Raw genomic sequence first — 26,269 nt, forward strand, 5'->3', positions numbered from 1 at the left:
AGTTTTTAAATCGAGGCAGGCTACTGACAAAGAATTTGATGGTTCAGGGGTTTCTATAGTCTCCTTTAAAGTCAGAATTTCGCAAATTTTATGGTCGTTATAACGATCTAGTTTGGCAATACAACCTATCAAATGCTGTCTGATGTGTTTCATATCGATTGTTCGGCCGTTTATGGCACACTGATTTTGACAACGGATGGCTCCGTTTGACTGATCAAGATATGGGACTCACGGTGGGTGTGACCGGTCTACAGGTGATGATTACTCCTTCTAGGCACCTGACCCCACCTCTAGTATATCCAGGGGTTCGTGTTTGCCCAACTGTATTTTGTATTGCTTATAGAAGTTATAAGATTGATCACTGTTTGTTATATTTACATTTCTAAGTGCAAAGAGTTAAATGAAGAAACAATCACTATAAATGTATACCCTATCGAGTAGCTTTGACGCGGCCATGACACGAAAAGAGATCTACCACATGACCTCCCGAAGTGAAAGCTCTAATCACTCAGCTACCGCGACGGTGTAATGATTTGCACTAAGTTAAGGCAATGCTTACGTCCTTTACAACGAATGAATGGTGGGTGGGTGCGTGCGTCCGTGCGTATGCGATACACTGTTATATATTTGAAGAAGAGTAGAGTTGTTATCCGTATATATCTTGTATATTGTTTAACGAGTAAACTCAGGTGACCTATTGCAGTTGGTTGTCATCCGTCGTCTGCCGTGCGTTAACAATTGAACATTTTTAACTTTTTCTTGATAACTACTATTCCAATTCTTTTCAAATTTAGTATGAATCATCTTTGGGACAAGGGGGACATCAACTATAAATTTCAGGATTCCTGTACCCCCGTTGGCCTAAAGGGCGAGGCAAAAATGTCACAAATTGATCAATTTTCAAAAATGTTCTTACATACAACCGCACATGTGTAAGAAAAACTAAATGCATAGCGATGTCGAGGTGGAAGGCCTCTATCAGAATTGTAAATTTCATAATCTCCAAAGTAGCGGTTTTGACCCCAGGGCGGGGCCAAACTTAGTATATAGTGTTTATGTGTAAAACACTTATTAAGATCTTCTTTTGTGCTATTGATACTAAATTGAAACTAAATGAACATTTAGAAAGAGCAGGTAGTCCTTAACCAAAATTGTAAATCTGATGATCCCAGGAGTAGGGGTTTTGGTATCAGGGTGGGGCAAAAATAGCCAGTTATTAAATGCGTCAACAATATACATTTTCAACTTCTTGATAACTACAATTCCAATTCTTTTCCATTGTCTGCTTTGCACTCATCATCGGAAACCCACAATCGGTCACCCTGCGTTTACCTACCGTGGGTCACAAGGTCCGTATTTTCGCTGGAAGGTGTGTCTTCTAGGCCTATATGCGATTGATCGCTTTACCATTCCTTAATGCGATATTCAACCAATGAAAAAGAGCCTTATTTCCAGTCCTCGGTAGTATAGGAAAACATGCTTAGATTATTACTACGATTAAGTTGGACAAGTTACAAACTTTCAGCAAGATGCTTTATCTGCATCATTGAAGCGGAGGGTGTATTTGTGTCTATAGAGACAGGGGAGGAAAAAGCCTGTGTTACCAAGCGTTTACTATCGTACTGCGTACGAGTCTATATACAGTTTTACATGTTCAGCATGAGTTCGTAGTTCCATCATACGGGAGCAATGTGGTTTTTTAAAACAGATTTGGTATTTCATCGGTTTCTATGAACACACCTATCTCGTGTAAACACAATTGATGTCTCACCTACGCTGATTACAAAATGACATGCGAACAGGATTGAAAGACCATATCTTAATTGAAACTTGCATCTAATTTTTAAATTGTATCATGCATGACTGATTTTAGTCACGTGTCATGAAGCAGTGATGATAATAAACATACCAGAGGCGGATCCAGGATTTCCGAAAGGGGGTACATGTGAAAGTGAAGTACTAATTAAAATAATCAGTCATTTCGGGTGCCAAATCTGGAGGCTTCATCTAGATATCTTTGATAGTGGCACCACAAAACACACATACTTTCATGGGCGCCGCCATTACATCTGACGCTTTGAGTACCGGGAATATTTACGGCGATTCCCATTGGTGCTCAATAGGTCACGTAAGATCACGCATTTTAATGAGGTATGCGAAAACATCGGCCTTGTGACCCATGGTAGGTAAACACAGAGCGACCGACCGTGGGTTCCGACGAGGAAATTTGGTATGAATCACCTTTGGAACAAGGGGGACATATATTGGAAATTTCAGGATTCCTACACCACTGAGACCATAGGGGCGGGGCAAAAACTGCCCAAAATTCACAAATTTTCAAAAATCTTCTTCTTTACAACTGCACATGTGTAAGAAAAACTGAATGCATAGTGATGTAGAGCAGGAAGGCCTTTACCAGAATTGTACATTTCCTGATCACCGGGGTAAGGGTTCTGACACCTGGGTGGGGCAAAACATAGTATATAGTATTGATATGTAAAACATTTAAATAACATCTTTTTAGTGCCATTGATACTAAATTGAAATAAAATAGATATTTAGAAGGAGTAGATAGTCCTTTACTAAAATTGTAAATTCCATGATCCTAGAGGTAAGGGTTTGGTTTCAAGATGGTGTCAAAATTATAATGATTTGAAGGACTTATTTAAGTTTGCTTATACTGTATAAAATCTAAATGCATACTTAGCAATAGCGGAAAAGGATGTACACAAAAAATACTGAATTTCACAACCCAGGGTTTTGATTATATATGTGGGATAGGTCGATATTAGTAATATCTTTTAATGTTAATGCAAATATTATATTATATGAAGGTTTTCAGCAGTATATGTACTTTTGAGGGCATTGAAGTTTTAAGAACACATCTTATTTTATACCGTTGCTGAACTTTAGAATATAGCATCTTGTACCGTATAGCGGATTTTTCCGCGGGTCTAAACTTTGGCGAGTTGCTGGCTCAAAGGTATGCTAAAAAAATTAGCAGAATAAATGTTGGTGGACAGGAAAGATTTATCTCTCTTGTAAATACTTACGTCGCAATGGCATTTGGCGAGTGAAATTTTTGGGGAAAGTTATCTAACCGCTATAATAAGCCAAATTTATCACTTCGCGGCAAAAAACCTATATACGGTATTATGCTGTTGCTGAACATGAGAAATTAGCTTAGATATTGAGAACAGGAATTTTTTTTCTAGATTCCATAGCCCTTGGGATTATTGATACTTTATAATAGTACTCAGGTGACCGATAAGGCCGGTGTTCACTCATATGTGACCATTGCCAGTGAACGGCTGCTAAATTTACAGCCTTTGAGCAGGGAGGGATCTTTATCGTGCCACACCTGCTGTGACAAGGGGCCTCGGTTTTTGCTGTCTCATCGGAAGGATTGCCTCGTTTATTCGCCTCTTATGACAGACAAGGGATACAGAAAAATATAGATATAATTATAGATCCCCCCAAAAAAATATTTGAATTCATTGGCTTACATTTCCGTCAACATGTAAGAGGTTAACCGCCATACCGGTACTTGAAGGACACGACTGATTGCCTAAATGAAACCCTTTCACTGGGCCTTCCAGACCATACCCTCCTTGTGACCAGGGGCGTTACTTCACTTTACACTAGAATTCCACATGAAGAGGTTGTTGATGTTTGTAGAGAGGTTGGAATAATATGGTCATTGAATGTGCTTCAACTGAATAACTTATTCAGATTCTTGAATAAATTCGCAAGTTCATTAACTTAATCTCCAACGGTGAATACTTCATGCAAAGCAGTGACATAGCTATGGGACAAAAATGGCATGGTCTTATGTCAACAACTCTATGGAAAGACTGGAACATAGCCTCCTACATTATTCACCAGTTAAATCTCTTAATTGAGATGAAGTTTGTTGACGGTTGACAAAGTCTCGACGACTTTATCACGATTGCGAACTCTTACAGTCTTACCACTTTTCTATCAAGCTCACTGTGGAAATTTTCACCTCCAAGAATACTTTGTTCTAACTATCACAGCCAAACTTATAAACGGGAAAATGAAGTTCAATGTCCACACTAATCCCACCGACTTTATCTGTACCTTATACCATCCTGCTGTCAATCACCCAATACTTTCAAAGGTGTGCTTAAAAGTTCAGTCACCCGAAATCGCCACATCTGCTCTACTTCTAATACTCTCTAAGAGCAAAAGACAAATCCATAAAACTCATCTAAAAAACACATGATATGATGCTTGTAAGGTACAACCGGCAAATGATAAGATATCATGACAGGATCGAGAGTGCCTCCTTCAGTACAAAGAAGAACCTTAAAATAACAGGGTTCCACTGCCTGCTACTTATCGTCCCGCCCTCAACAACTTCAACGGTATTCTTAGAAAACGTTCTGCCCATTTTTTATGCCAATAAACGAATGGCTGACGATTTCAAAGAACCCCCTATGGCATCCTTTGGATGACTCAAAAACCTGAAGAATATGGTAGTAAGGACTATACTGGATAACCCTTTACCAAATGGAAGTTTCAAATTACATGTATGCTCAGACCTCAGATATCAATTATGCAAATATAGTTCAGACTTGGAGAGTTTTAACTTTCCTGTAACTGGTGGCAGTTAAAGATATTGGGAATGTTTGTCTGCAAAGCCAGTAACTGCATTTATCTCATCAGTTGCGATATATGTCAGAGGAACAAAAGATCCCCGCAGACGTCACGGTTCAACATCCAACAACACTGTGTCAAAACCAAAACAAATTGCCAGTAACTGCACATTTCAATGATAGAAATCGCCGATTAGAGGAAATGACAATCGTGGTTTTTGATCATTACTAAAGATTGTCAGATACATGTACCACGAAAGAACAAAGGGGGAAATTCTTGATGCACAGACTGGGGTCATTCGACCCTTTATGTATCAACTAACCCACTGACTTCATCAGGATGAATATAGGCTGAACCTTTTTTTGAACTCAATTTCTACTACAGTGTAAATTACATACTGGTCTATAGGACGGCGTGCTATCAAATAAAATATAATTATGGGTTAGGTAATGCATTATACCCTGGGCTGGAGTTCAAAACGATTAAAATGAACTATTAACTATCTTTACCCCCAAGAACTCGATGTCAGTGGCGGATCCAGATATTTTTTAACGTGGTGATGGGACAGTACATGGCTAGGTGTCTGTCTTATGGCCCCATGCTGATTTTAGGGCCGAAGCCCTGGTGGGGACCCAGGAAATAAAGCCCCTCGAAAGTACTGAGTTCTAACAAAAAATTGTCTTTGCGTTTGAATTTTGGTGTTTTGGGGACATACTTCTATAAAAAGTGGATCATATTTGTCAGGGAGAGGCGTGCGTTGGATCAGACACTTGATATTCTACTCTTTGTCCATCTCTGCCGCTTTGCCATATTGATAATGCCATATAGAATAGCATACCTGTGCCTGCTAAATTAGTCCTAATTCAAATACATTTTGAATATTTTGTTTGGAATTCAGTTCTGTGCTGAACCACCATCGTGTACTGATTTAGTGAATTTTGGTTATACCTACTGTAAGAAATCAATATTTTCATTGATATATTTTTGTTTCAATTGTAAATAAATTGTTAATTTGATTATAGTGATTGATTTCTGCTGTTTATTTAGGATTTATTTTGACCCATAAAACAGGGGTACTTATTCCCCCTAAGTACGTGATCCATGTCCAGGGGTCCGTGCTTACGCTACTTTCAATTTTGTTTTCTTAATAAGATTTATCAGATTGATCACTGTTTGTTATTTTCACTTTTTTCTTAATTTTATTTTGTCTTTATGACCTCCCTTCATTTTTTTGTCATGATTTTAACAGGAGATAGAACAATCCCTCTTTATCACACTACGACACGTGAAAAAGTAATAAAAATCAAATCAGAAATAAGTTTATTTACAAAAACAACGTAGAACTTTAAACAATACAGTCATTAACACAAAACACTCACACACTTTAAAGAAAATGTAGAACATTACACAAGAAACCCGTTAACAATCATACTCGTACACCTTAGATAAAGAATATACACCAACAAGAAAATGAAACAATAAGACACAGTGGTTTCTAATTTACTAATAGTTGTTTTAAATGTTTGGATACCGGTATTAGATTTCCACCATTTATATGGAAAATGTACTTTTTTCTATTCAGTCATTTTCCAAACAGCATTATGAAGATGGCTATCATCAAAAGCACAAACGCAAGCATAAGAATTCCACCAGCATCCACTTGATTTAATGTGGCTCTCTTATATTCAGTAACTGTGATAGATGGGTTCAAAATCTAAATTGCAGATAATATCACAATGTAAGGTCATCCAAATGATGCTAAGTGTTGATAATGACTCTTAAAGTCCATTAAAATTGAAATCCCAGAATTATTGTTTTCATACTATAGTTCTTCAATAAAGTCCACTACCTCAACAATACAATTTGTGATTGATTGAAAAGAGAAATTTATTATGATCATCATCTCTGCTTTGTCCAGGGGTTTGTGTTTGATGAATATCATTATGAATAACATATTCGTGTTTGCATTTTTCTTAATTTTGTAATCTTTATAGGATTTTGATCACTCTTCGTTATCTTCAATTGTCTATAAAAACAACCTTCTGTAAGAGCATTTACAAAACAGGCGTCATGCAATCTACTATGGACATCATACGCTGCAATTCGATACAAATACCCAAACTAATAGCAAAGGATAGGTGATCAATTTCAAGAAAAGTGAAAATAAGGAATAGTGATCTATCTCATAAATCCCACAAAGAATACAAAATTTAGAGTAGGATAAACATGAACCTCTGCAAATAGCAGGGGTGGGATCAGGTATTTAGGAGGAATACGCCTCCCTTAATGACCGGTTACATCCGCCAGGAGTCCTATATCTTGATCATGTAAATGGACTAATCCGTAATCAAAATCAGTATGTAATGCATTCAAGCTAGCAACAGGTTGTTAACTGTTGAATTCCCTGTGATATTCCTTATTTGTACCTAGTCTAAAAATCTATCATATGCAAAACCTGATATCGCTTGTTGAATCAGTTGACAGACATAAACAACATACACAGGGGATATTTCATAAATGCTATATTGATATGGGAAGTTGATGATGTACAATCAACTAAAGTCATTAAGTTAGATTGTTACTTGATCCTTAAAGTCTATTCTCATTAAAAGAACAGATGTGGAAGACTTTCTTGTGTCTTCTATTTCAAGTTTTCCAGAATATATCACATCAACATCTAAACAGCAGTGAATATTGTTGAAAATTTAAACGTGATCATTGTGTCTAAATATAAAATTTAAAGCCACAACAAGACCTTTCTTCTCATGTGTAGGCTTTTCTATTAAAAATTGAAGATAGTCAAGATTTATCAATCCCATAATTCCTATAAAGAATACAAAATTAGGAGTAGGACAAACACAGACACTGACCACTCATGATGTGGGATCAGGTGCCTTGGAGGAGTAAGTATCCCCTTTTGACCGGCCATATTAGTCTTGAATTCTATGACTTGATCAGGCAAACGGAGTAATTTGTAGTGAAAATGAGTATGTAAAGAATTGCCCAACATTGGTATGAAGGACGTCAGATAGCATTTGACCCAAATGACAAGTTGTATTTCTAAATTAAATCGTTATAACGACCATTTAATTTCGGAAATGCTCATTTTAAACGAGAGTATTAGAATCCCTGTAATACTAACATTTTAGTAGTTTGCTTTAACTTAAGATCTGATCACACGCTGATCACATGCAGAACATGCTCTTGAGTATGGCATCCTTTGAAAGATGTCCATGTACATCATATGCAGGTTACAAAGGGATATTGCGACATAAAAATTGGAAGTTGACGACCAAATGGATGCAGTATAAAGCACCAAGTGTCTCTCGCACTATTAAATGGGGTTCATTCTCTAGCCAAGCACATTTGATGGAATGTGATTGAAATGTTTTGACGAGGCTTTTACTAAAATGGCTCGCGTTACGGTAGACATGAGATAGAACCCTATTCAATATCGAAGGTCCAGAATTGATTAAACTCGACAACTTAAAGTCCTTGGTGTTTCGATATAAATGAATTACTCTCGATAAAACTTATCAATGAATTAATCAATATCAATATATCAACCAATAATTAATTATATAATTCAAATTTTGATTTGATAGAAATTGTATTCATTGTCTGAACGCAATTTAAAGCTGATAGTAATTGCTGATAGTAAAGCTGATAGTAATCGATTGAAATATGTTTGGGAAATATTGAAAATGTAGCAAATCGCGACGGATGACTTAATGTTTAAATGTAAAACTTATACGGTACCAATTTTGATGCACCAGATGCGCATTTCGACAAATAATATCTCTTCAGAGTGCGTTAAATTTGGGACGAAGTCAACACACTTTGAAAAAAAGTTGTTTTTAAAGTGCGTTGGTATCAACCATATTAACACACTTTGCAAAAACAAATTTGTAAGGCTCGGTCTATTTTCTTGAAGCTTTTAAAAATGATAGATAACTATTTGAACTTTGATATTTGATGATGATGTCACCTCTGGATCTGAAATTTACACGATTTGTTGATTTTGAGTAATTATAAGGGCCTTTCTCTGCGAAAGACTGTCCGTTTCTCCAACCGTCCGTCCAATTTCATTTGTCTTTTTCCTCGACCAAAGTCTGGCCAAAGTTTTACGCATAAATTGCCCATGGGTAGAGAATGTGCAGTGACCTTGATCGAATTTCCTAGATCAAAGGTTACTGTAGATGAACTTATTTGAGTAAGTTCTTTGTCTGGAGCATATTTTATCTACCCTTGGCCCAGCCGGGCTCATACTTCACCCATAGAGTGCACGTGGGTGGAGGATGTGCATTGGCCATGAACCAATTTTCTAGATCATAGTTCAAAGGCAAACTAACTTTTCTGTATAAAATCCTTGTCTGGAGCACATTTCTCTCCCCTTGGCTTTACAAAGCTCAAACTTGACCCATACACGTTTGCTAAACACTGAATGGTCCTCTCCGAAACAATATTTTCGAAATACCTTGCATATATTTTGCTAAAAGCGGGATCCTTTAAGGTGGTCACCATTTCGAATTTGACCTCTAACGAGACTCTCAAGATTCTAGTGTAGCAAGTATGAGAGCGGATCTAAAATCAAGTTCTAATTAAATTCGGGGTAGGGGCTGGTCTACATGCAATCAGTTTGAATGATTTACCGGTAAAAAAAATCATAGAGATTTGCGTGTATTTTTACTTTTTACTTCCCCATTTCCGACAACGATAGATCTATTCCTCTAATTTTGAGAAAGAAATACAACACTTTTAAATTATCCCCTCTGTTAATTAAAATCAAAGCTCCAGAATTTAAATGTTCAAAATGTGTAAAGTGTCTCCATGACAAAAAAAGTCTGAGGTACACGAATAACGCACTTGGAAATTTTTTCAAAGTGCGTTGATTTTGTCCCAAATTTAACGCACCTTGTTTAATTTTTTAAGTGGATAATTTTTTTAAGTGCGTTGCCACACACGTCAGACAGCATTAGGTGGTACTTCAGATCGATATAACCACAAAGTTGCGAAATGCTGGAATTATACGAGACTGTTGAAACCCCTGTAATATAAACTTGTTTGTCAGTGGTCTGCCTTGATTTAAATATTAATCATACGCAGAACAATCCCTTGCGTATTGAATCCGTTGAGAGACATAAACACCATATCCAGGTTTTAATGGCTGTATTGCCACATAAGAATGGGAAGTTGACGAATAAGAAGATGAAGCTGAAGTCATCCTGTTTGTCATAAAGTTCAATTATTAGCTTTCCGTTGACACCTTGGTTCGATAAAATATCCAAACATGAAGTAAATATGAAAGAATATGCGGCGTCTTTTATTTCGAATTCAGAGGGATATATCCAATTGGTATATGAATGAAAATGATACATGCAATTGTTAATAGATGAAAGGCGAAGATAACGAACAGATAAATTGTCGTCGATATATCTAAATTTCGAGTTGGAGGCCACAGCGAGATATTTTATATTCTGTAATGGGTCAGATTTACCCTTAAAGCACAGCAGCAGAATTTACCAACAAAGGTAATTAAATAATTAATATTTATTTACAATTAATGATTGAAAGAAAATTGTAACAATAGCAAGATACTAACTTATGGTTGTTGAACAATAAATACCCAAAATCCGCGTCGAACTGAATCTACACACACAAAATAGTTAATTCCAAAATCCTAGTTCCCAGTTATAAGAATAAATCCAAATGCCCATTACTTGTCTAATAAGATCTTTCTTTATCAGAAGAATTTCAGTGTATTTTTTAATAAGAATGTACTTTCTAGTACAATCCTGAAAGACAATGATGCAACTATTACGTCATTTTCTAACGAAGTAAACATCGAGCTCTAGAACAATCTAGGTCACAGGTTGTCAATTCAGTACAAGCAGTACCTTTACACAACAAGAAGTAAACATTGAGCTCTTGAACAACCTAGGTCACATGTGTCAATTGAGTGCAAGTAGTACACAATACTTCCCATGTAGAAGATCCTCACGAAAATATTAACAGTTGTGAAGGAGAAACTTAAAATTTATTGTGCCACAACATAAGTTATATATCAAATGTGGATTCTAAAAATATCTAAAGAATTTTTCGTAAATTTGAAATCACGAAACTTTTCTCAAATCAGCAGCATCAAAGAGCATAAACATTCAACACTTTACACGGCCATTCCCCGCGGTAAATTAAAGACTAGACTTTTTGAGATCATAGACAGTTGCTTCTTCAACAAAAAAGAAAACGGAAATATTCATATCTAGTGATTGGTCATTCAAAAAATTACTTTGTTAAAAACCACTTTGATTCTTCACACAAGTACTCTGTTAATATTGAAAAGATGATAGAGTTCCTTGTTGACAATATCTTCGTAGTCCTTGCTGATCAGGTATTTCAACAATATGTTGGAATTCCCATGGGCACGAATTATGCTCTTTGTTCGCTGACTTTTTTTTATATTCTTATCAGGGATAATTTATTCAAAATCTCCTACATGAGAAGAAAGATATTTTGCTGTTGCCTTCAACTCGATATTTAGATATATCGACGACATTTTATCTATTAACAATAATCATTATCATTCAAATGTCGATTCGATATACATATATCCCAGTGAACTCGAAATAGGACACCACAGAGCTTTCCACATCTACTTCGTACTCAGATACTTTATTGAAGATAGATGTTAACGGCAAACTAATAACTCAACTTTATGATAAACGGGATGACTTCAGCTTTTCCATCATCAACTTTCCATTATAACCTGAATATAGTGTTTGTCTCTCAACTGGTCGATACGCAAGAGATTGTTCTGCGTATGAACAAACTTTAAATCGAGGCAGGCTACTGACAAATAAGTTGATGTTACAAGGGTTCAACAGTATTGTTTAAAGTCGGCATTTCGCAAAGTTTATGGTCGTTATAACGATCTAGTTCGCCAATGGCCTACATTTTTCACAATGCTATGCGAGTTATTTCCCCCTGAATACAGAGGGCGCGCAGTACATTGCGGTCCTCGGTTGACGGGTCATATAAGGAATGTTTAGAAAATTTACTTTTTTTTTATTGCAATCAATTTCCAGTTAAGGAATTTTTCTAAGAATTGAGTGTAATGACTTAATAATAGTATAACTGATCAATTATAATTTATTCACTTATTCACCGATTACATTTATATGTGTCCCTTGTGTGATTTTCTTGCAAGTAATGTATGGTCATTATGTTACAAAGTATGTAAATGTTATCTATTCCTCGATTTCATTAGATCAGAATTAGGATGTCTTTAGTACGAGAGAGAGGTATATCACCAATTCATCATTATTAATTTTATCAATATTTTCGACAACCAAAACACATGCAATAAGATATGCCTAAAAGACACGTCCAACCAACGCATACATGTACATTATCAATTTATCATTCAACACTGAACAAAACTTCTTGTCGCTAAATGTACATACACCAGGTGCCAATAAACAGAACATATCAATTATATCGAATTGGTATCTCTAGTGTAATATTTCTGTTGATATTATTTTTCACGTGTAATTCAATCTTTGAAAGTTAAATTTTGTGTACGTCAACTTACAGCTCTTCTTGCAATTCAATTACGTAGCAACAATGGGTCTGTCCCCTCTCATTATTACATGCAGAGTTTGTTATTTTCACGTGTAGAGATAGATCTACGGTATGATGGGCTGATTGTCCCATAACCCTCTTTTGAAAAAGATAAACAGCACTGTCGTGAATGGTAGTGAAAATGTAAAATTTAACCGATTAATGGAGCTGAAAGATCAATCCTTGCCGCCCTCCCTCTCGAGCGTTGAGTTTTTATCTAAATTTACTTGTCACGAATTTTCATGCGATATCATGAAGTCACCCCCCCCCCCCCCCCCCCATTTAAACGATGCTACATGTATGATTATATCACATACTTTCATTATGCTTTTAATTCTAGGTGTCGGTTCTTTTTAGAACAGATTACTGCTGAAATTATTGGTATTAATTGCGTTATAACTTGGACAGAAATAAATGTCAAATGCGCCTTTAACACCCCCTTCCCCAACTCTACAATTTGACAAAGTGCATTATTTTAAAAAAAATTCTCCAAACAATCTAAGACATTTAACATTGTTTGTGTCATAGATAAATAAAAAAAACCTGTTAAAACGCAGCATAATAAAGAATAAAGTAACGTGAGTTTGCTATACACTATTTGTTAATCTTATTTACTAGTATGTGAAGCTCAAGACCCAATCTGACTAAAATAAGATCTTTGATCCGCTCCGTTATTGTTATGTCGCTTTTTAGAGCGACATAACAATAACGGAGCGGATCAAAGTAGCGACATAACAATAACGGAGCGGATCAAAGATCTTATTTTAATAAGATTGCTCAATACCCAATCTGATTAAAATAAGATCTTTGGTCCGCTCCGTTATTGTTATGTCGCTATGTGTAGCGACATAACAATAACGGAGCGGATCAAAGTAGCGACACAACAATAACGGAGTGGATCAAATATCTTATTTTAATCAGATTGCTCAATACCCAATCTGATTAAAATAAGATCTTTGGTCCGCTCCGTTATTGTTATGTCGCTATGTGTAGCGACATAACAATAACGGAGCGGATCAAAGTAGCGACATAACAATAACGGAGCGGATCAAAGATCTTATTTTAATCAGATTGCTCAAGACCCAATCTGATTAAAATAAGATATTTGATTCGCTCCGTTATTGTTATGTCGCTTTGTGTAGCGACATAACAATAACGGAGCAGATCAAAGTAGCGACATAACCATAACGGAGTGGATCAAAGATCTTATTTTAATCAGATTGCTCAAGACCGAAATCACAAGCACGCCCCCCAACTTCCGCTGTGAGGGGAGTAACTGCAAAAATGTAGGCCATACCCCCTGGCATTGTGTTAAATGCTGTCTGACGTCTTTCATACCAATTGTAAGGACGTTCTTTACACATTGATTTTGACTACAGATTAATCCATTTACCTGATCAAGATATAAGGTTCACATGGGTGTGGCCGGTCGACAGGGGCCGCTCAATCCTCCCATACACCTGATTCCATCTCAGGTATGTCCAAGGATCCGTGTTTGCCCAAGTTTTTATTTTGTATTTTTCATAGGAGTTCTGAGATCGATCACTGTTCGTTATCTTTACCTTTCATTGAAACGTGAACGGACTTCAAATTGGAAGCAATGAATATTGACGCACGGTTCTGACAGGTAAAATTCCTACGAGTGCCAAATACTAAAAAATATATAGCCCAGGTGGCGAGGAGAATGGGTAAGTTCAATCTCTTCATATGTAAACAAAACTCCATAAATGTTTATATGGAGTTATTTGCATTTATGAAACATTTTAGACAGGAAAGGACAATTCAAGTGTTTTTCAACCGTTTATGACATTTTCATAACATATCATTCTTGTATAATATTTGCTGAGTAAACATGGATCTCTGTAAGTGTTGAATTGGAATGTAAGAATTCTATAAAACCAAATTCTACTTATTAAAACAGAACAGTATACCTCTTCGTCTTGATGTACTGGAACTGTGAACAGCTTGCATAAGGTTCTCTGGTAGACTTTGGTTTGCAGCAGAAACAACAAAGATAATTCTGTCGACTCTGATATTTGATTTAGCGAGTGGGTATAGATCGTTAAGTTCCTCCTCATTTTGCCTTATGAAATATAAATTTAGCAATGAATGATCTCAAAAATGTTATAACTTTAAAATAGAATTTTTCAAATGTGTATGAATGAATTTATTACCTTATGTTTTGCAGAATGTCAGAAATTTTGCTATTTTCTGGGATCCGACCAAAAAATATTAAATCCAATAGCATTTTGGTGTCTCTATCATTGGCATCATCAATGCCTGACATGTCCAAAATCGTCGGAAAGTTAATTTATATCAGGTGTTTAACATCTTTCGCATGTTTCAAATATTTTTCCTTTCGATATCTAAGAATAGAAATTGCAATATCATACTATGTATTTCTAAGAATTGATAATAAGTTCCAATGTCACCCCGATGCCACTCTCTTTGAAATAATTAGACATTCATATGTCGATCCAATATATCCCTGTGAGCTCGAAATAAAAGACACCACAGAGTCGTACACTTTTGCTTCATACTTAGATATTTCATTTAAAGTAGACATGAACGACAAACTGACAACTCGACTGTATGACAAACGGGATGATTTCAGCTTCTCCATTGTCAACTTCCCATATTTATGTAGCAATATTCCCTAATCACCTGCATATGATGTTTATATCTCTCAACTGATTCGATACGCAAGAGCTTGTTCTGCGTATGGTCAATTTTTGAATCGAGGCAAGTTACTGACAAACAAGTTGATGGTACAGAGGTTTCAACAGCCTCGATTGAAGTCAACATTTCGCAAATTCTATGGTCGTCATAACGATCTAGTTCGTCAATACAACCTATCATTGAGTCAAATGCTGTCTGACGTGTTTGATACCGATTGTTAGGCCGTTCTTGGCACGCTGATTTTGATTACGGATAACTCCGTATACCTGATCGAGGTATAGGGCTCACGGCGGGTGTGACCGGTCGACAGGGGATGCTTACTCCTTCTAGGCACCTGATCCCACCTCTGATGAGTCCAGGGGTCCGTGTTTGCCCTACTATGTATTTTGTATTGCTTATAGGAGTTATGAAATTGATCACTGTTCGTTATCTTCACCTTTTATGTATTGAAACCTCTGTAATTTGCCATGTGGTAGAAGGAGAATTTGAGATGGATTGTTCAATTGTCGGGCTACACAGAGTAAACTCCAATTTGCAATGAATAGAGGTTCGGGTTTTACAATAAAACCCAGTCCTGCTTGTTTACGCACGTATAATCTGTTAATTCGTTATTACATGCTAAAATATCCAGTGGCGGGATTTGTCATTGAATTTACGATGATTGTTTTTTTCACATGTGGTATATAGCTAAATCTTTTGTCAAAAACTGTAAAATGGTGATTTATCAATCACTGGGAATTGAATAATAAGTAATCTTACTGGATGTAATTTCAATACCAAAACTTGATGATGTTTTTACTTGTAAATCTTCTAAAGTTTTCCAAGCAGTTCAGTGTAACGTTTGTGGACTGATTTACGTTGGGAGTTAAAATTAGTCGTCCATCTTGTTATCATACTAACAGTCCAACTTTGAATACAAATTTCGTAGACAACGAGAACAATAGATTAGAACAATATACACTGTTTTCCATTTAAATGTATTAATCATTTAGAAAATGTTTATATGGAAATACAATGAATATGACGGGACTTTCTCATAATACATAAATACGTAACACTCAGACTCAGTAATTGGGTGCAATTGAAAGGGGGGATACTGTAAAAAATGAAACATTGTCATGATTTGTGGTATATAATTTTTTTTAGAAGATTAATTTGTTAGGTTTATTATTCGAATTTTTCTTTAACATTATAGAAAGGGTATATCTATGATCTTCACCTTTCATTTAAAACCGCAGGGGTGAAATCTCTTTTTGAAAGGGGATGTTTCCTGGAAGCTGACAATTATAGGTTTCTTTATGTACTTAGAGGCTGTTCAAAATTAATTCTACGTTTAACGTCACCTCAAAACTTCAAAACCTACGAGGGAGGGAGGAAAAAAATAAACAAACAAAAATTTTAAACAAATGTGTATTTATTGAAAATCACCTATTCAGTAACCCCAAAATCAACAATTTCAAATAGACATCACCCAATTTAGTGACCAAAAACGTAATATGTCAAATTAAACACATTGTGGGATTTGATTTTCAAGTCCAAATCAATTTTTGCGTTTTCCCAGCAAAGACCTTTTCCTTAATCTGGGTTTGTATCCCTTCTGCGAACACACCATGCAGATTGGGTGAGCAGAGGAGTGGCTTGCGATAATATCAGGTGGTACATCCAATGGATTTTCATCACCACAAACATAGCAAACTAAAGGAAAACTTCCTTTTGTGGAAATAGTTGCTAGACACATGTGACTCAGTTACAATTAAAATTATGATGACAATATTTCATACATTTTTATAATGACACATCTTAAAGTTTAAAATATGCTTTACTTTGTTTTGTGTTGATTTTTTTTAAAATACAATTTTCTATGTACTATTAATCAGTTTTGAAAGGAAGATGCTAATCTGGTGTACCACAACTAAAAGATCAGGATTGTACCTTCACATCTACAAATACAAGACAGGATTCCGATAGTTTAGGACGCCTTAAAATAAATTGATTAAATAATTACAGTTTTCTTTTTAGTGCTTTTAATTTTTATGATTAAATGCTTTGTACAAAGTAATTATCAATCAGTAAGTTCTGTATTTCCAATCGTAGTACAAACTGTCATGAAATAGTACATCGGAACTCTTCAGTGTTGAGAAAGTAAATATGAAATGTGATAGGGAGTTAATAGGATGTCTAAGACGAAAAGTTGAAGCGATCAAGGAATTCAGTTTAACCCATTTTAATCGCAAAAAGCGGCTGAATTTCAGGCAAGATTTTCCGAATCACTTTGTGCGACACTGGTCTGACATTCGGAAGAGGCGTCAGTCCAAATATCCAGCCTCGACGAATTTCGCTGACATTAGTTCGGTTCAAACCATCTTTGTACGTTTTCTTTACTTTAATAGAGGGCGAAGCCCTCTCACGGCCCGAAGGGCCGTGAGAGCGGAGTTCTCCCTATAGGTAACACGTATATACATGTTTAAAAGGAAAATATAGGAAAATAATGAAAAATTAAACCATACCTATGGAACTTGAAAAGTTTGGTACCAATGGCGACGATTCGAATATTAACGCGTGGACATGTATTCCTCCATTTTGAATCTCGTCTACCCTAGTTCACGTCGTTCTGAGATGTTACACATAAAATCCGTAAAAGCATGTAAATCTTATTTTCTTAATCATATATAATCACTCCACCATTAACGCCATGTTTGTTGTTGTGGTTGAAACGCTATGTTTGGAAATTTGCTAAATAACGACGCTGAATATGACGTCACAATGTACTGTTTACATCAATTGCGTTATATTTCCCGCGTTCAATATATAGGCGGATCAAATATCCAAAATTAGGATGCTTTGATACAGCTCCGTCCTCGTACTAACCAGGGCCGTAAATTACATGGAGGCGGAGGAAGCAGCTGCCTCCTCCAACTTTTGAGCAAAAAATAAATAAAATTTAAAGTTCATTAGAATTTATGTTGTTTCCAATAACTAAGAACATGATACCTCCCTTAAAAAGCATTCCAAATCTTTCTTTTAGAATGAGTTAGTCAAGTAACATCTTAGAAGGCCCTAGAATCAAGGATTTTGCACGAAACGTGTTCAGTGTGCACAAAATGTGCTCAGCGTCTGGGGGCCTGGGCGGCCCCCAGACCCCCGCCTAATTTCCTGCCTCCTCCAAATTGAAGGTTAATTTACGGCCCTGCTAACTTCGGGTTGTTTTTGTTCTGTTTTGGATATAGATACTAATGCCAAAATTTGTTTGCTTCGCCCTCAAACACGGTCACGCCGTAAAACATATTAGTGGCATATACTTCCATTTTCTTCATTTTAGGACCTCTGATTCAATTTTTCAGTGCGTTTTCCTCTTACACGGGATGTAGAATTAAGTCGGTAAATGAAAAACCGAACCTGAACGACTACTTCAAATCCGGATTTGTTTGTTTTTTCAAAACGGCAATTTCGCCGAAACCTACGCGCGCGGGTGACGTTAAACGTAGAATTAACTTTAGACAGCCCGATGTGTAAAACTTATACGGTACCAATTTTGAAGCACCAGATGCGCATTTCGACAAATAATGTCTCTTCAGTGATGCTCAACCGAAATGTTTGAAATCCGAAATAACACTGAGGTTTTAGAGCTATTATAGGGGAAAACAGTGTGCCAAAAAAGTGGAGTCAAATTCGTCTAAGGATAAGAGCTATGCGTGAGGGAGATAATCCTTAATTTTGAAATGAATTTCTAAAAGTATGATGTCAAAGATACTGGGTAATGTGTCTATGTACAACATATACAAGTTTAGAACAGTAATCATTGGTTTTATTCTTACCATTCAGGATTTAGAAACCATTTATCTACAGATACTTATTTGATACAAATGCTAGATTTTATAAGAAGCAATACTACGATAGGGCTTTCTACTGGTATTGCGATGTTGAACTTACATAAAGCATTTGACACTGTTGACCATGAAATCTTATGTGACTTTCAGATCTTAGAAGTTTTATCCACCGAGTGATTTATTTTACAACTATCTGGTAGACAATAATAGTGTCAACAATGTAACCTCTAATTATAATTTTATAAATTGTGGAGTACCTCAGGGGGGAGCATTTTAATTTATGTCAATGATATGTCTATTAGTGTGTTGATTTTATATGCCGATGATAATTCTATATTTTATGTTAAAAATTCTCTCCATAATAAACTGTCTGTTCATCTTGGCAAAACAGAAGTCAAATATCTGGACCATCATGATTACTTAGAAATGTTTTGCAATTCTCTGTATTGATTATGAAATCAATGGATGTAAAAGTGTCAGATATCAAAGTATATGTGTATATAAGGTTTTCTCAAGTGAAAATATTGTTTTCAGCTTCATACAAAAAAAACGTTAGACTTTTTATTAAAAAATACATTTTGACTAAATTTACAGTCGAGAAAGACTTTATGTTCTCCTTTAATACTTGGTCTTAGAGTCAGCATTTATTGTGACATTTTACACTTAAGAGTTCACGACAGGGTTACTAAATACGGAACTTTCGGGATGTGCTGGAACGACCGATTAGAATTGACCTTTACACACCGCGGTCGCGTGATAGTAACCAATTGTAGGGCAAAGTTGACATCGATACAAATGGTGATATGCTAGCAGACGGCCCGTATAGAGCTATGCGCAGTCCAACGATGACGACCCAAGTCACTCTTGGTGCTTAGTACCTGGGTGTAAATTAAATGGAAGGGAAAAGGCGCATTTAGATGCGTATCCTTGGATGCAAGGCATGAAGTTTTACCGGTATCCTCAAGACATTCCCTAGATTTATTTCTCTCGCCAACTCACATGATTTAATCAAATACACTTTCCTATAAATGGTTGTATTGATTCCTATCTTTGAAATATATAATTTCAGTGCAGGAATTTGATAGCAATTGAAGTATTCCATGCTTGTTTACTTACTTGTTATTGTAATCCGGAAGTGACATGCCCTACAAATTACGTTCAACGCGCGATAAAAGTAAGAGTAGATCCGTATCTCGAAAATCTCGTATTAAGATTGAATTATATTATGATATACTATCGCAAAAACAAACTGTGTATACTTAACCCCCTTCCCCACAATCACGCACTTTAACGCATATACCTTTGCCCCACAATCACGCACTTTAACGCACTTTCAATGCGCATTTGTTTTGACTGCATTTTATCGTTGATACAGCGAAAAGTGTTAATTTTTTTAATATCTTTTGGGTTGTAAGACAAAATAGTGATAAAACGAGCGATTTGTCAGATTTATTTGATAGTTCCAACAGTAGGAAAGAGATAGATTAGGGGATACACTACTGCAACGCAGCTCCAAATTGTTTACTGTATAACGGGAAAAATCTAACGCGGTATTGCAGAAGAATTATTCATGTTTAGTTTTATTATTTTATTTGATTATTTTAATTGATCATATATCTACAGGGTTATGAAGATTACTGATCATCAGGAAGATGACCATTTTATTTTAAAGTAGCATCAGAAAGGGGGGGGGGGGGGTAAAACCCATCACAAATTACATCGTCAATTTCGTGATATGCATAAGTTAGGTATATCAAACAAAGTATAAAAAATGGAGGGGGGGGGGATATTTTCTAAAAGACATATGTATATGTATTCTCCTGCGAGGTTAACACAACAACATTATTATTTTAAATGAGAGAGGAAATGTGTGTACATTTTCAATTTGGTCATTTGTAGTGTTGATAAAGATACCCTAGTCAAAACCGTGCCTTTCAAAACTCGAACGCTCAGATTACGCAACCTTAAAAAATCATACTACATAAAAATTTACCGAAACAAATGAAGTCAATAATGGACACGAAATAAAACATTTTATTAGATTTTAAATGAAATGATTGGCAAAATGAAGTATATGTGAAAGGGGCGAGATTTAAAGATCGATGTCGGATAAAAATCTAAATTCAAATAGTGAGGGGGAGGGGGATGAAAACTTCCGCAAGTTTCTGTCATCCGATATCGATTAGATATTAGTGGAAATAGAAAAAAACCCACCAAAAGCAAGTGACTGTTAAAAACCACATGATAAAATTACATTTTCATTAACATTTTAAAATAGTTTTAATGTACACTTTCTTTTGTGAATAAACAATGGAAAAGGTATACAGAGTGTTATTTATACTCGTTTGTCCTTACCTGTTAATCGAATAGTTTCAACAGTCATCATATTTAGTTTTATGGGGGAGAGGGGGGGGGGGGGGTGTCTTGGTAAAAACTATGTGAATTTAGTTTTTTGTCAGACATTGAACTTTTGATCTCGCCCCAAAATCTTTTTTGTTTATCATTATTTTTCGCAATTGAATTCATTGATTTATCGTAGGCTTGGATCTGTGTAATTTTTATTTCATTTCTAAATTTTTTTACTTTGCAATAAATGAAAGATGAATGACAGAATAAATAACAATTCTTAATATAAGGGGGGTGGGGTGGTGCGCCTTCAATTTGGCCAAGTTTCAGGTAGAATTTGCAGATAAACCATGCCGCTTCGAACTGACAATTCCTCGTAAAACCCGTGCATTTCAAAACTCGGATTGAACACGCGTGAAGACAGGAAGTATTACGTAACCATAAAACAACACTGCTTACAAAACACAAGCTCTCGACGTTTTAATTGTATGTATAAAATGAAAATTAAATGTAACGAGAAGAGTAAAGCCAAGGATGATTTTTTTTAAAAATTACATTTACCATTGTCAGAACATCTTCCAAAGAATAAAACGATCTATGCAACAGCATCTGCTATAAAAAAAAATGAATAAAAACTTAAAAAATATTCTTCGATCTCTCTTTATTCTTAAGGGTTTAGTTTAATAAACTAAACGCATGTTTGAGTACTCAATTTGTTAAATATCGCGTTCGATTTGCCTTAATGGCCACAGCACGTTTTTCTGAAGTTTCGAGTCTAAGCGACACATGGTTAGTAATAGATTAGAATTTCGGACATTCATTGACAGTATCCAATGTACTGCAGAGAAAAAACATTGGGTTTTTTGATCAAAATTTTGATTGAGAGATGTCTCGCATGATTGAAATTATCGTGTACGTACTATAAGGATGGCGGAAGCTGGAATGTCTCAAAACATTGTGGCAAGGAAGTTTCATGCTTTATTGAGACGATATCAGCAAATTGGGACCGTTCAGGATGTAAGGACGTCCGTATGTGATGTCTGTAAGATACGTATATACAGACATTTGTGTTACCGATTCCAATCGCCTTTTTTGATCACTAGAAGCATCCCTAGGTATCAATGGGTGTCTTCGTACCGTAAGGAATAAATTGCAAGAAGCTAACATCCATCCTCGATGTCCTGCTATCCGTGCTGTACTGATCTGGCGTCACCGTGTTCTGAGGTTAGCGTGGTGTAGGAAACATCGTCCTTTCAATAACAGAGATTGGGCATAAGTTCTGTTTACGGACAGGTCGAGATTTCATCTCGACAGCAGTGGCGGTCGTGTTCCATCCTATCGTTGTGCCTGACGCCTGCATTATTCAACGCATTCTATTCAGCGGAGAGAGCTTTATGGTCTGGGATGGAATTACATTATTAGCTGACCTGTTTTGTATACTTATAAGGTACATTTTTCCACACATTTGCGCATAAAAAGACAACTATCTTGTTGTGCCCTTCATCTCGACAATAACATAAATAGAAAGGTGAAGATAACGAACGCATCTCTCAATGGATAATGATAGACGACTTCAATATACTGAGATCTGATATAGGATTTGCTCCTTTTAAAGTTTCAAAACAAGGTAGAAAATTACCGATTTCTCATTTCTTTACTTTTGCTTGGGCATGTTGTATATACTCAAGAAATGCGTAGCGCATTGATGAAAAAGTTTTCCGTCCAATGTTTCGTTTGATACATGCATCAAACAAAAAATTATAAGTTTTATTTCTTATCATTTAATTATGTTTTTAAGATAGAAAAACAAATAGTTTCTCCCATCAAAAAGCTTGAATTAACGTTTTTGAAATGACGCGTAGGAATACATATCTGTAAGAATGAAAACAACAACAAAACGTTCAGGTCAGGTACAGTTACTGTGCAGATTTAAATGGATTATACGCCAAATCAAAGGTGTAATGGTTAAAAGCTGAATTAAATATAAAGGAAGATAACAAGTGGTGACTGGATTTATGCTGCATTGTGCTGGAGAAGACGTTGACCACTGGTTGTGTCGTTGGAACGGTGGAATGCAACTCGGCTCCATTTCAATATCGAGTAAAAAGTTCAACACCTCTTCATCTAAAACGCACTCGTTGACTGAGCCCCATATAACGCAGTTCAATTTCATTAATATTTACCAGATCAGAAGTCGCCACTTGCTCCGTCATGTTATCGATCTCGTAAAACAGATTAGTCATACCGGAAACTCGTGTAATCGGTCTGCTTCTACCAGTAAGTGGTCTACGTCATCAAGTTTATTATACTACCACGTCATCGCCTATGTATGTTGTTTCCTTAAATTAATTTGTATTTTATTCATATCTTTAGTTGTGCTTATTTTTTTATAGCAATGAAAAACAATCAAACGAATGCATTTCGTTATATATAATGCTTGTGTAATGCTTGTGAGGAAAATCCCGTTCTATAAATAACGCTAAAATTAGAACGGGGAAGACGCATTCCAGAGAAAAGTAGTCCCGCGTGCTTAGTGCAGATGAACTCCGAACGAAATTTTGACACAGAAATCAATCGAATTTTTCAACCAATCAGCATCGTTGTTAAGTCATCACTTTAAAAGTTATTAAATGATGTGTATATTCTACAAAATTGTACATCGTTTCAATTTGACACAACATGTAAAAGTGAGAGAGCCTAATAATTTATTATCGCATTTCTTACTAATAAATAAAAATTATGAAATAATGTCCAGGATAATGTTTAACAAGAATTAATACATGTATTTGGGTAAACTTAGGTGACCTGTTGCAGCTGGTCAGCGTCGTCTGCCGTGTATATCAACTGAACATTATTAACTTCTTCAATTTTTGATAACTGTCCTTCTAATTCCAATTTGGTATGAAACATGTTAGGGACAAGGGTGATATAAATAATAAATTTCAGGTCTTCTCCATCCCCCTAGGGTTATGGGTGTGCAAATATTGAACGTTGATTTGAACATATTTTATTGTCTGGATGTTATAACAAACGGATTGAGCACAAGTTCTTAAAACTTAGAACGCCCTCTCCTGTAACAATTGATTACATATATGATAATGTTCAAGAAATGAAACACAAAGGTATCAAAGATAAAAAATGATTAGCTTTCATAAAATAATTATATAATAAATTATATCTGTAGATATATAAGTACAATTGATTAATATATTCATGTATGTACAATTTATTAATATATGCATGTAGTTCGTACAAAGTAATCGTTATGCAAATTCCATCAACTAAAAACGACCAGATCTCTTTAGAAATAACTGAACATAAGAAAATAATTCTTCATTTTCTGTGGTACTGATTGCGTTATCTCCCCATAATAATACATGCGTGTCTACTATATGCAAATTATCCATTCTAAATATAGCATTAAATAGGTCATTTCTTGGGGCAGTTATTTTGCACATGAGAAAAAGAAATGGTAAGCATCTTCTACTTTATCACAAGTACACAAAGGACTGTCAATGATGTTACATCTAAATAAATCTATATTCAATACACAGTTGTGTCTTAGTCTCGTATGGATTACGTTCCAATAGCGTTCTCCGAAAGAAAAAAACGATGGAAGGTGCGATTTTTGGAGGCGTAAACAATTTTTAAACGAGCTTAGTGTCGTAGATTGCCTTATTCCAAGGGGCAAGGAATTCCATTCGCGTACCCCTCTTGCTACAAAAGATGATTTATAGATGTTTAATCTGCATTTAGGAATGCCATAATTTTGCGATTGTCTTGTAACGTAATTTGATTCATGTGAACGAATATTTGGTAAAATTTCCTTCAGATATTCGGGTACCATATTGTGAGAAATTTTGTACATAGTTATTCTTAATTGGCATAACGGGAATCTCTATATTTCGAAACTGGGTGGGAACCAATGAATTTTCTAAACGTTATAGTGGATCTAAGAGTGGTGGAAAAATAGCTTGTGAACACTTCTCCTATATGGGTTATCTGATTGATTTAAAACTTTGTATAGTGTTTCATTGTCATTTGTGAAGATGTGCATATTGTCGGGACAGGAGGATCCAATTATTTTTGTAAAAGTTATAGTGGATCTAATAGGGGTGCAGGATGTAAAATAGCTTGTGAACACTTCTCCTCCTATATGGCTTATTGGATGGATTTGAAACTTTGTACAATGCTTCATTGCCATTTGCATATGTGCATATTTGTGGGACGGGAGGTTCCAATTATTTTCGTAAAAGTGATAGTTGATCTAAGAGGGATGGAGGATGTTAAAATAGCTTATGAACGCTTCTCCTCCTATATGGCTTATCCGGTAGACTTGAAAATTTATACAATACTTCATTGCCATTTGCAGATGTGCATTTTGTAGGGACAGGATGATCCACTTGTTTTCCTTATAGTTATAGTGGATCTGGGGGGTAGAGGGTGTAACATAGTTTGTGAACACTTTTATGTGGCTTATGGGAGTTTATAATGTCTATATTCCTGCTCATTCTTTCTCCTCTATACCATGGAGTACATTAAGGGGAGGAGCTTTCATTTCGAGCACTCTCAATTTGGGGAGCTGGGGAGACATTTGTTTTTCATAAAACCAATCTCTAGTTTTATTTGCTTTTATAAATGTTTATATCCAAATATTACGTTAAACGTTAATTGTTTCTGACGTAGACCTTGTAAAGCTGCTCAATGTGATTTTTTCTTGGCATGGCAACCAATTTGAATTTTATTCAAGATATAAAAAGTGCTATTTTTGTGTTTTGAATTAAAATTTCTTTTACTAATTAGTATAATCTGATAGATAATACTTTTTTAAAAACTTCTACTTGCTCTTTACCCCATAAGTTTGCCATGTGTAGTTTTTATATCATTAGTATTCCCTTTAGTAGAACGATCTAGAAAATGTGAAACATCACAAAATTAAGCCCATCTGGTAAAAAAAAATAAAACTCAGGGGCAATTTTTTTTTTAGAAAATAATTTTTTAAAGATAAATCCCTACTGAACATACTGATATGCAACATGACTTTCTTGACTATATGTTAAAATGTTGCAAACCTTACTTGAAAACAGAATGTTGAAACCCCTTTACGTCAACGCAGTTAACAAGTAGCCTGCCGTGGTCGTAGAACAGATGATCACTAACATTAAACGAGCCCCATG

The 26,269-nt window shown here is 35.6% G+C and overlaps 1 protein-coding gene across 1 annotated transcript in view; it reads right to left on the minus strand.

Moving 5' to 3' along the window:
- The window catches only part of LOC125683570 (uncharacterized), a 127,346-nt gene extending 101,077 nt beyond the window's left edge, over nucleotides 1-26,269 (minus strand). Inside the window, exon 1 of the mRNA XM_056139454.1 lies at nucleotides 26,170-26,269. The gene's annotated coding sequence lies outside the window, so the exon portion shown is untranslated. The remainder of the gene's footprint in view (nucleotides 1-26,169) is intronic.

Source organism: Ostrea edulis, chromosome 6 (genome assembly GCF_947568905.1).
Source record: "Ostrea edulis chromosome 6, xbOstEdul1.1, whole genome shotgun sequence".
NCBI lineage: Eukaryota > Metazoa > Mollusca > Bivalvia > Ostreida > Ostreidae > Ostrea > Ostrea edulis.